General features: G+C 36.8%; 1 long non-coding RNA gene across 1 annotated transcript; it reads right to left on the bottom strand.

Moving 5' to 3' along the window:
* Positions 1-2556: 2556 nt before the first annotated feature.
* LOC129748272 (uncharacterized) lies at positions 2557-5152 on the bottom strand. Its single transcript, XR_008737700.1, has 4 exons — positions 5029-5152; positions 3802-3850; positions 3635-3707; positions 2557-3578 (listed from the first exon to the last, which is right to left on the bottom strand). It is a non-coding gene; the product is annotated as an uncharacterized LOC129748272 (long non-coding RNA).
* Positions 5153-6020: the final 868 nt, after the last annotated feature.

The raw sequence follows: 6020 nt of genomic DNA, 5'->3' as shown, positions 1-6020 counted from the left end.
ATGATCCAATTTGTAGTAAAACTATGAGAAAATCAAAAAAATAGGTTATAAAAAACGTATTTAACAGATGGTAATCTTCGGTTCAGACGATATTCAAATGGTGTTTTTCGATATGAACTACCGGCCAGAAAACAAACTGCGTACTGTTGTTGCATAAATAAAGGCGTTTGCAGCACCTGTATTGCGCCTTTATTTATGCAATCTGAGCAAAAATATTTTTATTTTCATGAATCAAGAGGTGTCCTAAAATATCCTGATTTTTAACTTCGCGTTGTCCTGATTTTTGACGAAACCACCTGGCACCCCTGTTTGGAACCGGTTGAACACATCGTTTTTTTACGTTTGCCATCTCGCTAACTTTCAGCTACTCAGTTCAGAGTGACGGCTACTCAGATGTCGCCAAAACCGCACCTACTCAGTTCTGACTAAACGGCCTTTACTCAGAACTGACTAACAGCCCTTTTCGCGACAACTGAGTCATGGTTACTCAGAATGCGCGAAGATTCTGAAGCGGTTTTTGGCCGCTTTTTTCATGCTAGAATAGTTAAAACCTGTGTTATTTCTTAGACAAATGATGGATTTATTGATTTGGTGAATAACAAAAGTCCAGATTTTGTGCACACCCATTTATTTTTTTTAAAAAATCACAAACTTATTGTTTTTTTTTCGCCCGTCGGGTTTCGTCTCCCGGTCTGGGACCCATTATGCCGTACAAGATTAAGTAATGAAAAATTTATTCGGACCATCATCACAGACCCTGTAATAAAAATAATATCGGATTAATAGCTAGAAATTAACTTTAAAATCAATATTCACCATGTATTTTCTTTATTTTTTGCTCCACGAAACAACCAAGTCCGACCGCCTCGCACAAACTGATCAACATTTACTCAGTTGTCGCCTTCAAGCACTCGAGTTCTCTGAGTGCCGAATTTTCTGACGTCTGAGTAATTTTTCCGCTGATTTTTGAGTTCATTAAGATCAGCCGTCAGCTGCTTCATATATGTGGCGACGTCTGAGTAAAAAAAAGGTAGCCGGGCTCTGAGTATTTCAAATTTAGCGAGATCGTCACACATCGATGAGAAGTGAGAGCAGTTGAGCGAGATATGAACTTTTTTCGTTTGATTGACTACAGTTTATTTTATTTTTTGAAAAAGTTAAGAAAAACTTACAAATACTGAAAAATTTTAGGGGAAAATCAGGCTGTTTTTGAAAAATCAGGGAAAAACAAGGCTTTTAAAGTTATCAGGGAAGGCCTCCAAAAATCAGGCACACCGGCATCTCTGGTGTCAGCACTCCAGGTTTTGTGTTGCACGAGATGTTTTGTGTTGTGTTTGTGTTTTTTGTCGGTTTCTGCCTACCAGTAGTAATTTAAAGGTGTCCGGATAATAGTCGGTCATTGCTCAAAAATAGCTAAACAAAATTTCTTCAAATTTTCGATTATGGTATCATGCTGCACAGAGTAGGAGCACTGGTTTTTCAAAACTTTAATCCCAAAATTCTGTAGTAATAAGTTAGAATTCGAAATTAATTTTATTACGTAACATCTGAAGATAAAAGTTGCACAAAGCTGCACAAGCATGCATACCAAAAACATCCTGAACCACCCTTATCCGGAAGCAAGTGTTAAACAAAGTCAACTGGCACAACTCAAACGGGATCGAGAACAGGGGCAAGCAAATGGGGCAGGCAAATGCTCAACTCACAAACCTATCATCACGCTGCAGTTGAGGATAATTACGAGAGCTCCCCGACTATGATTTATGAAATAGTTTACAACGATCCGTCGACATCTACACACTATTAATTTTTTGGTGTAAATTTATGTCAAATTGGATGCACAAAATTGAAACATCACTTTTGACCTAAAGTTATACCGAGAAAAACAGAAACGCTTGAAGCCATAATTCCTCAGACATAAATTATATGACGTATTTGACATAATATTATATCATCGATGATGTAAACTTAAATCAAATGTGATGCACAAAAGTAAAGCATCTTTTTTAGCATAAAATTAGATCTCATAAGAAATAATGTTGCGTCGTATACATTTTTAGTGGTATGAGCTTTCGGGGACAAAATTTATAGATTAATACATTTGTTTTGTTTGATTTTCTTTTATTTTTTTAAACATCTTATTCTAGAATACACAGTTTGGAACATTTATAGGAAATGGGGCTTATGCTGCGACGCGATTGACGTGACTCACGAAATTTCATATCGTTTTGCTGGCTTAAATAGTCTCTCTAGTCTCGAAATTTTCGTTCGTATGAGCTGCTATTGGTCTTCAGAACTTATCGATACACAAATTTCTTTGCTAAAGCTTTTTCTGTAGTCAGGACAAAGAAGTGAAATTTCGTGAATCACGTCACTCGCGTCGCAGAATAAGCCCCAATGTTTACAATTTTTTACAACCTAACTGTACAGTTAACAGTTACGCATACTTTTGCAATGCTAATTGATTTTTTTTATTTCTATCTTCTTTAAAAAAAATGCTTAATTAATTGGTTCCCGAAAAACAAACTTAAGTACCGAGAACCAATTTTGACTGTATCAAAAATCGATATCGTGTTTAGGGGACGAAATATCAATAACAGAGGAGCATGCCGCATATAATGAACTTGAGAAAAGTCTGAAATTTGTTATATTCAACATTTTCAAAGCAATTAATAGATCATCATGAATTGCCTGTCAATTAGAAAAAAATATTATTAACTCTGACGAGTTAATTAAAAATTATCGTGATTTTGATTTGTACCCGATCTTATTGAAAACTCTAGCCACCTTAGTAGTAGCTCAGGGACATTTAAACAGGGTCAGTTAAGTAAACAGAGTACATCATGTTGCCATAACCATACGATAGTATATGAAACTGTTAATATATCCGGCAAATAGTTTTTCAAAGTAACAATTCCATTACTGGAGCCTAATTTGCAAAAAAAACATCTTGATGGGTACTCGAGACTGAACAGTTTTCTAGCTGAGTGCTTCAATTAATTTGGATGATTGCTTGTTAAAAACTGTGAGGTACTTAAATGAATTAACTTGAGAGGCCAACCATTGATACGACAGCGAGTTCTAGATTTGAACCTGGTTTAAAAATGGACTTCGGATGCGGATGGAACCGTTCCGTTTTTGAGATGGTAGCCGGACGAAAGTCATCCGGAACTGCTGCTATCCATGCTTCCGGTCGTTCCAGTTGACATGCTTCTGCAGCTGTTTAGATGGCTATGCAGGTTGACTGGTGTTCCGCTGCGCCATGGCGAGTCTGCTGTGCTGGATGATTTTGAGAGTACATGACGGTGGGATAACTTACTTGACATTGTGCGAAAACCGACGGTTAAACACATCCGTCTGATGGATCGAGAGTATCCTGAGTTTTCTGTTGAGCCGAAGAAGCGGATGTTTCATTCCAGCCACCAGTCGCGTAATCCATTCGATCGTTGTCACTTATTGCGTAAATGCCGTTCTCACGATGTTTGCTAAATCGGAACATGTGTCAGATTTCACGGAACAGGCCATTCTTCAACTATCTGTTCTTGTGCTTTCCGTTTTTCAAGAGTCGCACAGAAATCCTAAAAAAAGTAACAGCAATTAGCATGGTAAGCTTAAACAATAGTGATAAACCAACCTGTAGACTGCAGCAACAAGTGCCAATTGCACCGTTCGAAGAAATTCCGGGTATTCATCATGCAAATAGAATTCTGCAACAAAAAAAAAACAAATATTAGAATATTGACGGAACGACCAAAACTGCATCATTCAACGGAGTTCTGGGAATTTCGACAAAGAACTTACTCGAGCCATCATCCGATCGAAGTATTGGCCAATTTCTTGAAACGAACGGCTGGCAGCGATCAAATAAAATTAACATTTCATTAGAACGTCGTACTCCACCCACTACCGACCGTTATCGTTTTGATTATTCTAGTGTAATATTTCAAAAGGCCGAGACTGCAAAAAGGAATTCATCAAAATACATGAACAAAAAGATTATGATTTTGAAAATAGGTTTTGATCTGTTTTGATTATATTTAATGACATTTCATTAGCATTTTTCAGGATTTGAGCAAACTGCTAGGTTCGCCTTTATGAAATATCCAGCGAGTATGGACAGAACCTGACAGAACCACATTAGAGGTGCCAGGTGTTCTGATTTTTCAGGATTTGTCCTGATTTTCGAGAGACCGTCCTGATTTTTCAAATTGTCCTGATTTTTTTTAAATGGTCTTTTTGAACTAAATTTAATTATAATTTGGATATTTTTTTTTAAATTTAGTGCGAAAAGACCATTTAAATACAAAAAAATAAGGATAAATCAGGATATTTTAAAAAATCAGGACGGTCCAAGGGATGGCAAACCTATTCTTTGTCATTGAATTTGACAACCATCATAATTACGGGCCCACTATTTTCTGGGGCCCAATACAAACCTGACGTTTTGCTGTCAAGGACCCGGACTAAATGTCAAATCTTAGATAGTTATGAATGATTGCACACTAACACAACAATCGTTCTGGTTCCTCATTGATTGAAAATTTGACTTCGTACTACTTTGAGAGGAGAACACCATAAACTTTTCTCCCCATAGATAGAAAAAAAAAGATTCTTGTCGCAAGAAGAACCAACTTGCCATCCCCCTGGGACGGTCTCTCGAAAATCAGGACAAATCCTGAAAAGTAAGAACACCTGGCACTTCTGATTATGTTGTTCTGTCTTTTGTCTCGTCAATATTTGCTGAATATTTCACAAAGGCGAATCTAGCAATTAACTCGAAACGTGGCTTAAGAAATTACATTGAATGCAATCAAAATCTATTTATTTTTCAAATCTTAATCTTTTAGTTCGTGTTTTGCAATTTCCTACAGTTGCAGTTTCGGCTTTTTGAAGTTTTACGCTAGGATAATCAAATCAATACCGGTAATGAGACCAAATTGCAACGAATAATATAATGTACTGAAACCAGTGAAATCCTATCGAGGTTTATTGTTGCAGGTAATAAAAATTAATCCATTTAATAGATACCGTAATCAGTGCATCTGTTTCATCTGTTGCAGCAGTGGGACTGTCTCCAGACTCTTACGAGCGTCAGCTATGTCACTGTTCCGAATCTACAAATTTTTAATGGCACGCAAGAAATAATCCCGATGGATGTCCGTAAGAATGCATTCGGAATTGAAGAGAAACTCAATTATCAGGGAAAGAGGTGATAATACACGTTCTTGTTCCGGAACTCCATACGGTCGCTAAATCGAGGTGATCATTTATCAGATGTAAATACGGGAATTCAGAGCGAACGGTCCTATTCAACGCCGATGTTTCTGAATTCGTCCTGCACTCATATGTTCGGCTGTGATGTTGCTCAAAACCATACACTTTCATTTTTTATCACTAGCGATGATTATTTAAAATTTCTTCCAACCAACACACAATTCTCTGCATGTTCATATACCGACAAAACTATAAAAATAACGTTGAAAATATTTGTGCGTAACATTTCACAAAATAGTTGCAAGTTTTCAAAATAAACGTAGCAGACATGCGATGCGGTTTGCATATGGTTTGACAAAGCAAATATGATATAAAGCACACAAATTTACATCATTGAAGACTTATTTTCAGGATGAGACCTGATGTATTGTTACGCACATGTATGTTAGACGTGGAAAGATGTAAAATTAGATCATATTTGAATATAGATCAAACAAAATTATGTCTCGAAGCGTTTCTGGCTCGTGTAATTTTGAAAATTTTTTGGAGTGTAGGTAAACTTTTCTAGCGCACAAAAAAGACGCACTTTATTGCAGTTTCCATGCTTTGGGGAAAAAATCCTAGGAAGCAAATCAATAATTAATTATAAGCTGGGAAATACATCGACTCGTCTTTTCCTGGAGCTGTTAAAGCTCGCGGAAGTGAATCCCTGAAAGTAGAGAAATAATTATTTGATTATCGCTTTTGATTGGCTCCATTCCAAATGGCAAGTGATTTTGATTTTTATCTGGCTTCCCCATACACTG

The sequence above is a fragment of the Uranotaenia lowii genome, chromosome 2, assembly GCF_029784155.1.
Source record: "Uranotaenia lowii strain MFRU-FL chromosome 2, ASM2978415v1, whole genome shotgun sequence".
Lineage (NCBI taxonomy): Eukaryota > Metazoa > Arthropoda > Insecta > Diptera > Culicidae > Uranotaenia > Uranotaenia lowii.
This window is presented reverse-complemented; position numbering and strand designations above follow the sequence as displayed.